Here is a 15,993-nt window from a genome sequence, read left to right as displayed (position 1 = left end):
GGCCTGCCCTCTACTCTGGGTCACAGCCCAGGGACCCTCTAGCGGCAGCCTCCCTGCTCTCCTTCTCTCCCCTCACTTGCCTGTCCTCTCTGGGCCACTTCCCCTCTGGCCCCTTGCACCTTCTAGGCCCTTCCCATCAGGGCCCAAAAACCAACAGGTAGTGGCCAGGAGTTCCCTTCTGCTCCCCGAGGCTGCGCTGCGCTGCGCTATTCCAGGTGCTGGTCTCCTTCCCTCCTGAAGGTCTGGGAGAGACTGACAGCTCCTCTCCTTGGCAGCTTTTATATAAGGCCCAGCCTGGCCCTGATTGGCTGCCCTCTGCTCAGCTCTGAATGGCTCTCTTTCAGGCCTTCCCTGATTGGCTGCCTGTCTGTGCAGTCTCTCTGGCCTGCTATAGCCCCATCTGACATGGGGGTGGGGCAGGTGCCCCACCACACCCAGTAACGACTCAGGCAGATGGTTACAGTGCAGGGTTATTGTACATGGGCTGCCAGAAAGGAAAGGTTGTAAATCCCCACAGTACAGTGACACTTAAGCAGTTACACGTCCACGTAAAACTGTGATTCCTAGCTTGAGCCCTGGAGACAGTCCAAAAGAGGCTTGAGGCTCCTCAGCCCTATTGTGTGGGGTGTTCTCACCAGTCCAACCCTCTATCTGAGACAAGTAGAGCTAGATCCACAAAGGGGTTTAGGCACCTAAATCCAAACTGGGATTCCACAAACCCCTGTTCAGCTGCTGCCTAGCCCTGTCAGCACCTAAATTCCCTGCATGAGTGAGTTCCTTAGGTACCTAGTGATCTGTTGCTGGGCATGTGCAGTACTGCCTCAGTCCTGACACCACAAAGCAGCTCAGTTCTGAACTATGCCTAAGTCCCAGAGGGATTCACAACCTGGGAATTCCCCTGTTTGTGTTGCCTGCAGGGCCCAATGCAGTAGGTGCGCTCAGAAGCCACGTAGGGCCTGGCTACAAGATCAGCCTATGCAAAGCATAGTCCTAGGAGAAGTTGTGTTTTAGCTCAGGGGTTAAACCCCTTGTCTAGGGTGGGGGGGACTCACAGTTTCAATTCCCTCCTCTGCCTGAGTATGGGCAGGGATTTGAACTCACATCTCCCACATATGTCCTGGGCTATGGAGTGTTCTGAAATGGGGCTCTCTCATTCTCTTCCTTTGCAGCTTTGTGTTTCACTGTGCAAAAGTTAGTCACTGAAGCAGGGACTTGAACTTTGGTCTCCTACAGGGCTGGCCTTACCATGAGGCGAACTGATGCGGCTGCCTCAGGTGCCAGACTGTGGGGGGCGCTGCTAGGACCCAGAGCATAGAAAATTGTGTCTGCTGCTGGTGCATCTGTATTGTCTCTGCTCGAGACGCACAGAGATGGTGGAGTGCTGTGCTGGAGGAAGGAGGGCACAAGAGATATAACAGGCAGGCAGGAGAAAAGGGGAGAGGGAATAACAGAAAGCAGCAGGCGCTGCAGGGAGAGAGAGGAGGAGGAGCCTCTTATGTACCTCTCTAGCACCCCCAGGAGCCTGGACTGATTAACCCCAGCTTCTCAGGGAGCTTCCTGTGTCCTGCTGCTTCCCTGAACCCACTTGAGGAGAACAGGCAGTCAACTGAAGTAGTAGGAGCCAGTTAGGCCCTAAGACGCTGATCTCTTCCCTCACTCAGGCCCTGCTACCAGCCTGCTTATTTCTCCCCTTCAACTGAGTGTTGAGAGCCACTATAGCTGGCCCAGAACAGCAGCCATGAGTGAAAGAAGAAAACGCCCCTCTGGGGCAGCATTCAGAAAAAGAAAGAAAGCAAAGGAAGCTTTTCTATCTAAGCAGGAAGGAGCTCTCCTGAAATACATAGACACAAATGTTCACAGTGAGCCTTCCGGCCCCGGGGAGGATGTGAGTGGTGAGGAGATGCCTGATCTTCCAGTCAGAGTGCAGGTGACCGGGCAGCTACTGCAGCATCCATGTCTCCACTGCAAATGGATGTAACCAGGCACAGTCCTGAAGAAGAGTGTAGATCAGATAAGAGTGTGGTGGAGGCACAAGAAACAGCTGCTGCTGAGTTTAGTTCCTTAAGTCTAGAGGATCCAGGACTGTGGACCCACTTGAGCAGTAGCCCGAGGGACTTCCTTGTACTGCACGGGCCACAGCAAGTGAAAAACTTCATGTTCCCCAAAGACAATAAAAATAGAAGTTTCCATCCAACCCATTACTGGCTTGAAATCCCCAATGGTGACAAAGTGGAGAGGCCATGGCTTATGTACTCAAAAACCCAGAATGCTGCATACTGTTTTTGTTGCAAACTCTTCCAGTCTAATGTTCCAACCACACTGGGTTCTACAGGAAAAAAGGGCTGGAAAAATCTGGCTAGAAATCCGGCATGCCATGAGAAGGCAGCAAATCACCAGAGAGCATTCCATAGGTGGAAAGAGCTTGAGATGAGACGAAGGTTAAAGGCCACCATAGATGATCAGCATCAAGAGAAGATTGCATCAGAGTCTCTTTACTGGCAAAATGTTCTGAAAAGGCTATTGCCATTCTGAGAATGCATGCTACCCAAAACCTAGCCCTGCGTGGCACTTCAGATCAGCTGTATTTGCCTGTACCTATTGGGTTCTGGGAAGTGGGCGGGCGGGAGCCCGCCCACTGCTTAAGGACCCCTCTCGCCCAGCCCAAGGGGAGGATCTACAGGACCTGGAAACCAAATGATTTCATGGGACAACTAATGAAATAACAGGGACAGGAGTGCAGTCAAAGGGTCAAACGAAGGGAACCAGACAGGGACACCGAGCAGAGAACCCCGGACAGCGCCCACTGCTCCTCGAAGGTGTCAAGGGAGCCAGTGGATGCCACCCAGAGGAACTCTGCCCGGATACGTGAATGGACGGAGGATCGGAAATAGGCCCCACAGTCACAGGAGTCTCCATCGGCCAACCTCCTCTCCCTGGTTTTATAGATGGCCGTTTTAGCCAGGGCCAGGAGGAGGTTGACCAGGAGGTCCCGTGACTTTGTGAGGCCATGGATAAGGAGTGCATAGAGGAGGAGTTTAGGCGAGAGGTGCAGCCAAAAACATAAAAGAATATTCGTGAGGAGCCGGAATAGGGGCTGCAACCTGGTGCACTCCAAGTAAACATGCGCCAGAGTCTCCCTCACGCCGCAGAAGGGACAGGTATCTGGGATAGGGGTGAACCGCGCCAAGTACACACATGTGCTCATGGCCCCATGAAGGAACCACCAGATGATGTCCCTAGCGAGCCATGGAACCAGGGTGGAATATAGGCTGGCCCACCGGGACTCACCACCCTCTAGAGATGGCAGGAGGTCCCGCCACTTTGTGTCAGGGCGGGACATGAGGGTGAGGAAATAAAGGGTGTAGAGCACGAGTGTGTATAGGTGTTTCCTTGGCGCGGTCTGGAAACGAACTGGCTGCAAGTCGTGCAGCTGGCTCACGGAGAAGCGGCAGGGGACCGGTTGGGTCCACGGGGCAGGAGCCCGATGAAAAGGTCTGGAGGGCCTGGGGTAGTGGGTGGGAGGGGCGTGCCCTCATGCAGGACCCGGTCGAGGTAACCCCAAGCAGCGGGCAGCAAAACGGTCCTCACCTCCTGAAGTACGTGCCGGGGAGTACAAGGCCTAGGGAGCCCCATACGCTGAGCGAGCATCAGGGGATCCAGCCAGTCTCCCTGGTCGTAATCCAGGAGGTCTCCGACTCTGGTGACTTCTGCCAGGACCAACCTCTGGCACACTGAGGGGGACTCCGCCACCTGTACACAGAGCTGGGGGTTGTGTAGCAGGGGCTCCGCGAGGAGATCTGCCCCCTCGGTGGCCACCACGGACCTGGTCGTTGAAAACAGTTTCCAGGTCTGGAGGAGGTCCTGATAGAAGACCAGCAGCCTGGAAAGGTCTCGCGGAAGACCTCTCAGATCGAGATAAAGGAACTGCTGGTCATATTGGAGCCCTCGGAAGTGGCGCAGGAAGGCATGCACCAGTACTCTCCACGCCGGACTACCTGCACCATAAAGGAGCCTCTGCAGGGCCTGGAGGTGGAAGACATGGACCTGAGTGTGTAGGCACTTCAGACCCTGCCCTCCCTCCTCCAGGGGCAGATGGAGGATCCCTGCAGAGACCCAGTGCAGTCCTGGCCAAAAGAACTCCAGAATCGCTGTCTGGAGGTCGGTCAGGAAGCCCGGGGCCGGGACCCGGGTGTTGAGCCAGTACCAGAGCATGGACAGGACTAGTTGATTGAGTACCAGTGCCCTCCCTCGAAGGGAGAGGCACCTAAGTAGTCCTGTCCATCTCCGGAGCCGCTCCGTCACCCTGCCCTGTAAACTGTGCCAGTTCTCTGGCAGAGACGGATGCATGGCAGAAAGGTAAACGCTGAGATAGAGCAGCGAACCCGTTCTCCACCGGATGGCCTGAAGCGTGGGTGGGAGGGAGCTCGCCTGCCACCCGTCCCCGACCACCAGGCCAGAGCTCTTGACCCAGTTGACCCAGGCGGAGGAGGCCGCCGAGTACACGGTCTGGCAAGCCGCCACCCTCGCCAAGTCACCCAGGTTCTGGATCACGAGGAGCACATCGTTGGCGTACGCCAACAGGACCAGCCGCAGCTCCGGCTCTCGAAGCACCAACCCCGTCAACCTCCTGCGGAGGAGACAGAAGAAGGGCTCGATCGCCAGAGCATACAGCTGGCCTGAGAGGGGGCACCCCTGCTGCACTCCCTGCCCGGAGCTGACTGGCTCAGTCAGGGTCCAGTTGAGCCTGACCAGACACTCTGCGGAAGCGTACAGCACCTGGAGAAAACCCACAAACTGGGATCCGAAGCCAAATGCTCACAGAGTGCCCAGGAGATACCCGTGGTCCACCCTGTCGAACGCCTTCTCCTGATCCAGGGACAGGAGGGCGAACGACAGACCATCCCTACACCCAAGCTCCAAGAGATCCCGGACCAGATACTGGATTCCCTCTCCCTGTTTTGCTGAATTAGGCTCTCCAGCCTCTTGCAGCACACACCCAGGTGCAGACAGACTGAAATCAGCTCTGTGTGAAAGGGCACCAGCAGCACTCACGTGCACACCCCTAATAACACTGTCTTGCCCTGTATAGGAAGATCTGCACAGTGCAAACTCATAAAAATTCACCCTCTCCATCAGTGCGAAGCGAGATATGCACAGTCTCTCCCGCCCTCCAATTATAAATTGCACAAACTGGGTTTAATAATAAACAAAACAAATTAACTATAAAATGCAGATCTTAAGTGATTATAAGAGACAGCCAACAAAATAAAGCAGATTACCTTAGTAAATAAACAGAAACCACAAACTGAGTTGGCGGATGTGATTGCAGAGCCATTGGCCATTATCTTTGAAAATTCATGGTGATCGGGGGAGGTCCCGGACGACTGGAAAAAGGCAAATATAGTGCTCATCTTCAAAAAAGGGAAGAAGGAGAATCCGGGAAACTACAGACCGGTCAGCCTCACCTCAGTCCCTGGAAAAATCATGGATCAGGTCCTCAAGGAATCAATTCTGAAGCACTTGGAGGAGAGGAAGGTAATCAAGAAAAGTGAGCATGGATTCTCCAAGGGCAAGTCATGCCTGACCAACCTGATTGCCTTCTATGATGAGATAACTGGCTCTGTGGATATAGGGAAAGCTGTGGACATGATATATCATGACTTTAGCAAAGCTTCTGATACGGCCTCCCACAGTATTCTTGCCAGCAAGTTAAAAAAGTATGGATTGGATGAATGGACTATAAGGTGGATAGAAAGCTGGCTGGATTGTCGGGCTCAACGGGTTATGATCAATGGCTCGATGTCTAATTGACAGCTGGTATCAAGCGGAGTGCCCCGGGGGTAGGTCCTGGGGCCGGTTTTGTTCAACATGTTTATTAATGATCTGGACGATATTATAGATTGCACCCTCAGCAAGTTTGCAGATGACACCCAGCAGGGCCGGGGGGGAGGAGAAGGGAGGGGAGAGGTAGATACACTGGAGAGTAGGGAGAGGGTCCAGAGTGACCCAGACAATTTGGAGGATTGGGCCAAAAGAAATCTGATGAGGTTCAACAAGGACAAGTGCAGAGTCCTGCACTTAGGAAGGAAGAATCCCATGCACGACTACAGGCTGGGGACTGACTGGCTAAGCGGCAGTTCTGCGGAAAAGGACCTGGGGATTACAGTGGACGAGAAGCTGGATATGAGTTATCAGTGTGCCCTTGTTGCCAAGAAGGCCAACGGCATATTGGGCTGTATTAGTAAGAGCATTGCCAGCAAATCGAGGGAAGTGATTACTCCCCTCGATTCGACATCTGGACGTCCTCCGCTTTCCCCATATCCACAGAGCCAGTTATCTCATCATAGAAGGCAATCAGGTTGGTCAGGCATGACTTGCCCTTGGTGAATCCATGTTTACTTTTCCTGATCACCTTCCTTTCCTCCAAGTGCTACTCCAGGGCTCCGGCAGAAAGCTCAGGGATGATTTAAAGGGCCCTGGAGGGTAGCGACAGCCGGAGCCCTGGGCCCTATAAATTGCTGCCTGAGCCCTGCTGCTGGAGGCCCGGGGGTCGTGGTGGCAGCTGGGACCCCCGGGGCTCCACTGACAGTTTAAAGGGCCCAGGGCTCCACTGCAGTAGTGGCAGCAAGAGCCCGGGGCCCTTTAAATCGCCACCTTTAGAACCATAGAATCATAGAATATCAGGGTTGGAAGAGATATCACGAGGTCATCTAGTCCAATCCCCTGCTCAAAGCAGGACCAATCCCCAATTAAATCATCCCAGCCAGGGCTTTATCAAGCCTGACCTTAAAAACTTCTAAGGAAGGAGATTCCACCACCTCCCTAGGTAACGCATTCCAGTGTTTCACCACCCTCCTAGTGAAAAAGTTTTTCCTAATATCCAACCTAAACCTCCCCCACTGCAACTTGAGGACATTACTCCTTGTCCTGTCATCTGCTACCACTGAGAACAGTCTAGATCCATCCTCTTTGGAACCCCCTTTCAGGTAGTTGAAAGCAGCTATCAAATCCCCCCTCATTCTTCTCTTCTGTAGACTAAACAATCCCAGTTCCCTCAGCCTCTCCTCGTAAGTCATGTGTTCCAGTCCCCTAATGATTTTTGTTGCCCTTCGCTGGACTCTCTCCAATTTATCCACATCCTTCTTGTAGTGTGGGGCCCAAAACTGGACACAGTACTCCAGATGAGGCCTCACCAATGTCGAATAGAGGGGAAAGATCACGTCCCTCGATCTGCTGGCAATGCCCCTACTTATACATCCCAAAATGCCATTGGCCTTCTTGGCTACAAGGGCACACTGTTGACTCATATCCAGCTTCTCGTCCACTGTAACCCCTAGGTCCTTTTCTGCAGAACTGCTGCCTAGCCATTCGGTCCCTAGTCTGTAGTGGTGCATGGGATTCTTCCGTCCTAAGTGCAGGACTCTGCACTTGTCCTTGTTGAACCTCATCAGATTTCTTTTGGCCCAATCCTCCAATTTGTCTATGTCCCTCTGTATCCTATCCCTACCCTCCAGCGTATCTACCTCTCCTCCCAGTTTAGTGTCGTCTGCAAACTTGCTGAGGATCCCAAGGATTCTTTCTTTGATATCATCCCCCATCCTGTAAATATGACCTACGTTCTTTGTTCCTAGATGCCTGACCTTCCATTTGGCCATATAAAATGCATGCTGTTTGATTGTACCCAATATATGAAGTGATACAGATTGCTCTGTATCACGGATCTGTTCTCATGTTATTTCACTTCACTGATCACAGTTATATGCAAATTTTACTAACAGTTGTATTGTATTTTCTGCCAGATCACTGGAAAAATTCATAAATAATGTTGGGCCAAGAACCCATCCCTCCGGTACCCAACTAGCAACATACCCTGTTCTGAGGTCCAGAGGAAGGAGAGAGGTACTCCTGTTGAAAGTCTCTGATTGAAGACAAAAGCGGGGTGGAAAGCAGGAGTGATGGCATTGTAGGGGAGGGTCTCCTATAGGCCACCCAATCAGAACAAGGAGGAGGTGGATGAGGCATTTGTAGAACAAATAACAGATGTATCCAAAGCATGGCTAGTGAACAGGAGGGGCAAACGGGAATTTTGCAAGGGAGTTCTCCAGGTGAAGGAGGAGCGATGAGGTGACCCTTGAGGTGAGTTTGTTGTCTGTTAGTTTGTTTGTATGTGGTGTGCTTGCTTAGTGTGTGACTGCTGGATTAAAGTGTATAATATGGTCTGTTTGAGGCTGTGAGCTGAGCCAAGCAGTCTGCCAGGATAGGCTGAGAGTTTACTAATGAGGCTCCAGCCTGCCATCCTTCAATCCCTACTCCCTTTAGGATCCCTTGGCAAGGGGGCAGAGCTAACTCAGGGAGAACAGAGGTTTAAAAAGCCAGCTCCTTGGCAAACAGGGGAGTTTTGCAAGGGAGTGTGAGACACAGATACACCCAAAAAACATACTCTAAATTTGGACCAATAATCCTCCAAAACATAAAGAACAAACACAGCCCTCTGCCCCCGCCCAACGCCAGGGTAAATGTAATGCAGGCAGAGTCCAGCAGCAAAGTGGGGGCTATCCAGCGTATTGCTCTGAATGCAGCAGGTAGAAGTTCCTGCGTTGTGGGCAGGTGGCCTAAGTGTGCATTCAGTGAAAGCAGCTCCTGGCCCACTGAGGCTGCGTATGGGCTCTGGAGGCCAGAGTGGCTGAACTGGAGGAGCTAAGAGAGACAGAGGGATATAGATGAGACTTTCAGGGACACAGTAGTGTGGTCCCATCCCCGGTCTGACAGCCTTTGTGCTGCTGAGGAGGATGAAAGCCTCAGGGAAGGAGAACATGAAGCTAGAGTGAAGGGAAATGATCCCGGTGGTTTTGGTACTTGAAAGTACCAATGACATAGGGAAAGGTAGGAGAGGAGTCCTGGAGTCCAGGTTTAGGCTGCTAGGTAAGGATAAAAGACCAGGACCTCCATGGTAACATTCTCTGAGATGCTCCCAGTTTCATGTGGAGGGCCAGTTACGCAGGCGGAATTGTAGGGTCTCAATGTATGGGGGATGAGATGATGGTGTAGGGAGGAGGGCTTTAGGTTTATTAGGAACTGGGGAATCTTTTGGGAAAGGAAGAGCCTATACAGGAACAAGGGGCTCCGCCCAAACCCCCAAGCTGGATTTTGGAGATTTTCAAGAGCAGTTTAGAAAAACTGTCAGGGATGATCTAGATTCTACTTAGTCCTGCAATGAGTGGAGGGGCTGGACTAGCTGACCTCTTGAGGTCCCTCCCACTCCAAGGGTATGTCTACACTATGAAATTAGGTCGAATTTATAGAAGTCGGTTTTTTAGATATCGGTTTTATATATTCGAGTGTGTGTGTCCCCACAGAAAATGCTCTAAGTGCATTAAGTGCATTAACTCGGCGGAGTGCTTCCACAGTACCGAGGCTAGAGTCGACTTCCGGAGTGTTGCACTGTGGGTAGCTATCCCACAGTTCCCGCAGTCTCTGCTGCCCATTGGAATTCTGGGTTGAGATCCCAATGCCTGATGGGGCTAAAACATTGTCGCGGGTGGTTCTGGGTACATATCGTCAGGCCCCCGTTCCCTCCCTCCCTCCATGAAAGCAGCAGCAGACAATCATTTCGCGCCTTTTTTCCTGAGTTACCTGTGCAGACACCATACCACGGCAAGCATGGAGCCCGCTCAGCTCATGGTCACCGTATGTCTCCTGGGTGCTGGCAGAGTGGTACTGCATTGCTACATAGCATCAGCAACCCATTGCCTTCTGGCAGCAGACTGTGCAATAGGACTGGTAGCTGTCATCGTCATGTCCGAGGTGCTCCTGGTCGCCTGTGTGAGGTCGATCAGGAGCGCCTGGGCAGACATGGGTGCAGGGACTACATTAGAAGTGACTTGACCAGGTCATTCTCTTTAGTCCTGCAGTCAGTCCTATTGAACCATCTTATGGTGAGCAGGCAGGTGATACGGATTGCTAGCAGTCCTATTGTACCATCTTCTACCGAGCAGCCATGAGATGTGGATGGCTTGCAGTCCTTCTGCACCGTCTGCTGCCAGCCAAAGATGTAAAAGATAGATGGAGTGGATCAAAACAAGAAATAGACCAGATTTGTTTTGTACTCATTTGCTTCCCCCCCGCCCCCCCCGTCTAGGGGACTCATTGCTCTAGGTCACACTGCAGTCACTTACAGGGAAGGTGCAGCGAGGTAAATCTAGCCATATATCAATCAGAGGCCAGGCTAACCTCCTTGTTCCAATAAGAACAATAACTTAGGTGCACCATTTCTTATTGGAACCCTCAGTGAAATCCTGCCCGAAATACTCCTTGATGTAAAGCCACCCCCTTTGTTGATTTTAGCTCCCTGAAGCCAACCCTGTAAGCCGTGTCATCAGTCGCCCCTCCCTCCGTCAGAGCAACGGCAGACAATCGTTCTGCGCCTTTTTTCTGTGCGGATGCCATACCAAGGCAAGCATGGAGGCCGCTCAGATCACTTTGGCAATTAGGAGCACATTAAACACCACACGCATTATCCAGCAGTATATGCAGCACCAGAACCTGGCAAAGCGATACCGGGCGAGGAGGCGATGTCAGCGCTGTCACGTGAGTGATCAGGACCTGGACACAGATTTCTCTGAAAGCATGGGCCCTGCCAATGCATGCATCATGGTGCTAATGGGGCAGGTTCATGCTGTGGAACGCCGATTCTGGGCTCGGGAAACAAGCACAGACTGGTGGGACCGCATAGTGTTGCAGGTCTGGGACGATTCCCAGTGGCTGCGAAACTTTCGCATGCGTAAGGGCACTTTCATGGAACTTTGTGACTTGCTTTCCCCTGCCCTGAAGCGCATGAATACCAAGATGAGAGCAGCCCTCACAGTTGAGAAGCGAGTGGCGATAGCCCTGTGGAAGCTTGCAACGCCAGACAGCTACCAGTCAGTTGGGAATCAATTTGGAGTGGGCAAATCTACTGTTGGGGCTGCTGTGATGCAAGTAGCCCACGCAATCAAAGATCTGCTGATATCAAGGGTAGTGACCCTGGGAAATGTGCAGGTCATAGCGGATGGCTTTGCTGCAATGGGATTCCCTAACTGTGGTGGGGCCATAGACGGAACCCATATCCCTATCTTGGCACCGGAGCACCAAGCCGGCGAGTACATAAACCGCAAGGGGTACTTTTCAATAGTGCTGCAAGCTCTGATGGATCACAAGGGACGTTGCACCAACATCAACGTGGGATGGCCGGGAAAGGTACATGACGTTCGCATCTTCAGGAACTCTGGTCTGTTTCAAAAGCTTCAGGAAGGGACTTTATTCCGAGACCACAAAATAACTGTTGGGGATGTTGAAATGCCTATAGTTATCCTTGGGGACCCAGCCTACCCCTTAATGCCATGGCTCATGAAGCCGTACACAGGCAGCCTGGACAGTAGTCAGGAGCTGTTCAACTACAGGCTGAGCAAGTGCAGAATGGTGGTAGAATGTGCATTTGGACGTTTAAAGGCGCGCTGGCGCAGTTTACTGACTCGCTTAGACCTCAGTGAAACCAATATTCCCACTGTTATTACTGCTTGCTGTGTGCTCCACAATATCTGTGAGAGTAAGGGGGAGACGTTTATGGTGGGGTGGGAGGTTGAGGCAAATCGCCTGGCTGCTGGTTACGTGCAGCCAGACACCAGGGCAGTTAGAAGAGCACAGGAGGGCGTGGTACGCATCAGAGATGCTTTGAAAACCAGTTTCATGACCGGACAGGCTACGGTGTGAAAGTTCTGTTTGTTTCTCCTTGATGAAACCCCCCGCCCCTTGGTTCACTCTACTTCCCTGTAAGCTAACCATCCTCCCCTCCTCCCTTCGATCACCACTTGCAGAGGCAATAAAGTCATTGTTGCTTCACATTCATGCATTCTTTATTCATTCATCAACAAATAGGGGGGATAACTACCAAGGTAGCCCAGGAGGGATGGTGGAGGAGGGAAGGAAAGTGCCACAAAGCACTTTAAAAGTTTACAACTTAAAAATTTATTGAATGCCAGCCTTCTTTTTTTTGGGCAATCCTCTGTGGTGGAGTGGCTGGTTGGCTGGAGGCCCCCCCACCACGTTCTTGGGCGTCTGGGTGTGGAGGCTATGGAACTTGGGGAGGAGGGCGGTTGGTTACACAGGGGCTGTAGTGGCAGTCTGTGCTGCAGCTGCCTTTGCTGCAGCTCAGCCATACACTGGAGCATACTGGTTTGGTCCTCCAGCAGCCTCAGCATTGAATCCTGCCTCCTCTCATCACGCTGCTGCCACATTTGAGCTTCAGCCCTGTCTTCAGCCCGCCACTTACTCTCTTCAGCCCGCCACTTACTCTCTTCAGCCTGCCACCTCTCCTCCCGGTCATTTTGTGCTTTCCTGCACTCCAACATTGTCTGCCTCCACGCATTCGTCTGTGCTCTGTCAGTGTGGGAGGACAGCATGAGCTCAGAGAACATTTCATCACGAGTGCGTTTTTTTTTCTTTTTAATCTTTGCTAGCCTCTGGGAAGGAGAAGATCCTGTGATCATTGAAACACATGCAGCTGGTGGAGAAAAAAAAAGGGACAGCGGTATTTAAAAAGACACATTTTATAAAACACTGGCTACACTCTTTCAGGGTAAACCTTGCTGTTAACATTACATACATAGCACATGTGCTTTCGTTACAAGGTCGCATTTTGCCTCCCCCCACCGCGTGGCTACCCCCTCAACCCTCCCCCCTCCCCGTGGCTAACAGCGGGGAACATTTCTGTTCAGCCACAGGCAAACAGCCCAGCAGGAACGGGCTCCTCTGAGTGTCCCCTGAAGAAAAGCACCCTATTTCAACCAGGTGACAATGAATGATATCTCACTCTCCTGAGAATAACACAGAGAGATAAAGAACGGATGTTGTTTGAACGCCAGCAAATATACACTGCAATGCTTTGTTGTACAATGATTCCCGAGTACGTGCTACTGGCCTGGAGTGGTAAAGTGTCCTACCATGGAGGATGCAATAAGGCTGCCCTCCCCAGAAACCTTTTGCAAAGCTTTGGGAGTACATCCAGGAGAGCCGCGAATGCCAGGGCAAATTAATCCTTTCACATGCTTGCTTTTAAACCATGTATAGTATTTTAAAAGGTACACTCACCGGAGATCCCTTCTCTGCCTGTGGGGTCCAGGAGGCAGCCTTGGGTGGGTTCGGGGGGTACTGGCTCCAGGTCCAGGGTGAGAAACAGATCCTGGCTGTCAGGAAAACTGGTTTCTCCACTTGCTTGCTGTGAGCTATCTACAACCTCATTATCATCGTCGTCATCATCATCTTCTTCGTCCCCAAAGCCTGCTTCCATGTTGCCTCCATCTCCATTGAAGGAGTCAAACAACACGGCTGGGGTAGTGGTGGCTGAACCCCCTAAAATGGCATGCAGCTCATCATAGAAGCGGCATGTTTGGGGCTCTGACCCGGAGCGGCCGTTCACCTCTCTGGTTTTCTGGTAGGCTTGCCTCAGCTCCTTAAGTTTCATGTGGCACTGCTTTGGGTCCCTGTTATGGCCTCTGTCCTTCATGCCCTGGGAGATTTTGACAAAGGTTTTGGCATTTCGAAAACTGGAGCGGAGTTCTGATAGCACGGATTCCTCTCCCCATACAGCGATCAGATCCCATACCTCCCGTTCAGTCCATGCTGGAGCTCTTTTGCGATTCTGGGACTCCATCATGGTCACCTCTGCTGATGAGCTCTGCATGGTCACCTCTGCTGATGACCTCTGCATGGTCACCTGCAGCTTGCCACGCTGGCGAAACAGGAAATGAGATTCAAAAGTTTGCGGTTCTTTTCCTGTCTACCTGGCCAGTGCATCTGAGTTGAGAGTGCTGTCCAGATCGGTCACAATGGAGCACTCTGGGATAGCTCCCGGAGGCCAATACCATCAAATTGTGTCCACAGTACCCCAAATTCGAGCCGGCAAGGCCGATTTAAGCGCTAATCCACTTGTCAGGGGTGGAGTAAGGAAATCGATTTTAAGAGCCCTTTAAGTCGAAATAAAGGGCTTCATCGTGTGGACGGGTGCAGGTTTACATCGATTTAACGCTGCTAAATTCGACCTAAAGTCCTAGTGTAGACCAGGGCCAACAGTTCTATTAGATCTATTTTCTTGGCTCCCTGCAGTGCAGAGCTCAGGTCAGGTGAATGCCCCAAGCTCTGGGCTCTCCCTTTCACTAACCTGCCAGCTCAAATCCAGGCTGGCAAGAAAGGGAAGCTTGGCTGAAATGAACCAACCCCAGCCGACCTGGGCTGCAGTGTGCAGAGCGCCCTGCCCAACAAGCAGAGGGTGCCCTCCTGGTGATGACAGTGTGCTGTTGTGGTTGTTTCTGCTCATAGGCAGCAGTGATAGTTATGGAAAGCAACATGTAGAAAGCTGTAGTATTTAAGCAATAATAATTTTTGCAGTCTAGCCGAAACAGACGTCAAAACACAAAGCAGCCCATGCTCAGCGATTCCAAGAGGAGTGGCAGTCTCAGGGGCAGTTTAAGTTTGATTTCTGAAAACAGCTGGGCAGCTAACCTCAGGCCAAGCCAGGGGAAGGAGTAAAGGGGAGCTGAAATCAAGCTGGCTCCACCTTTGATCCTACTACGGAGCAGCGAGAAAGATCATCTGGACAAAAACAAGCCCTGGTTAATGTGTTGCTCTCTCCAAAGTGTGCCTGGCTTTTGCAAAACTTTTAATTAGCCTCCACAACCTTCCTTTCCTCCCCTGCAGATTATAGCGATCTCAGCCCAAGAAGCCCTGGAATGTGATTCTTCCTGCGGACATGCTCAATTGAAATGTAATGACATTGACTTGGGGTGCAACAGAATGTAGTGCGGAGAGCATGAACTGGATTTTATTAACACTAGTGAGCTGCTTGTGAATGATTTTATGACTAAACATACTGGTGACTTCTTTCTTTGAACGTCATTGTAACCGGCAAAGTCGCTAGCTTTGTCGCTGGTCACTTTGACACTTCTTTCCTCACTAGGGATATCAAAAAGTCACTAAATCTAGTGACCAAGTAGCTAAGATGGCAAAACTCCTGTATGGATACCAACTCTAGACTGTAGGCTCGTCAACCATCACATCCCTTGAGTAGATACCTATATCTCTGTCCCTCCTGACCGGTATTTCCAGGCAGCACAGTCCCCTGACTCTACTGTGACTTTCTTTGCCCAGCAAAGTCAGACTGCCTAAGCAGACCTGCTTTGCTTTTCTCCTCAGAAAACAGTGTAATTACCCACAGTTAAGTTACCACTCAGGTCGTTCGAAGCAAGCACATTTATTGTTAAGGTAAAATTGTTACAGGTAAAACGTTAAAACAATAAAAGAACCGACACATATGCAGATAAACTTACCAGAGATCACCCTAACTCCAACCAGGTCTCTGACTAGGGAACAGACCTTCAAACCCCACTCAGGGTTTTTTTGTTGTTGTCCCAAGCTCCTAACAGTTTATACTCAGAACAAGCACACTCATGAGTAATGGGGCCTCAGAGGCGAAAGTCCTTCCAAGCTTCCCTAAGGATTGGGGCCCTCCATGGATCAAAGGTCTTGTCCATTTGCTGGATCAGGAAGAAGGCTCTGAGTCAGTTTAAACTCAGGTTATTGACTCATCTTTGACTTCTGGACTCTAGAGAAGCCAGCTGGGACCAATCGATGTGAGTATTTCAAGGGGGTGGTGCCTCTTGGGAGATGTTACAACCTGAGTGAATTTGCCTAATCGCTCCCCACTGTTGTTAGTTCCTGGAGGGATTTCGGTTCCCCTCCCTCATGGAATTACACACAATCGCTGTCCCACAGCGATCCATGAACATAACGTAGCAAGACTTCCCATAATTCAGTCAGGAAATTACCAAACCCTGTCACAAGCGGCAATACGTTTTGTTCACGTTACTTTTGCCTGACAGGGAGGGGGAGTGTGAGATTTTCTTGTTGAAACAAACAATGTGAACACAAATATTTGACAATTATTGTGAAGACAAAAGCCTG

Source organism: Natator depressus, chromosome 2, assembly GCF_965152275.1.
Source record: "Natator depressus isolate rNatDep1 chromosome 2, rNatDep2.hap1, whole genome shotgun sequence".
Taxonomy (NCBI): Eukaryota; Metazoa; Chordata; order Testudines; family Cheloniidae; genus Natator; species Natator depressus.
This window is presented reverse-complemented; position numbering follows the sequence as displayed.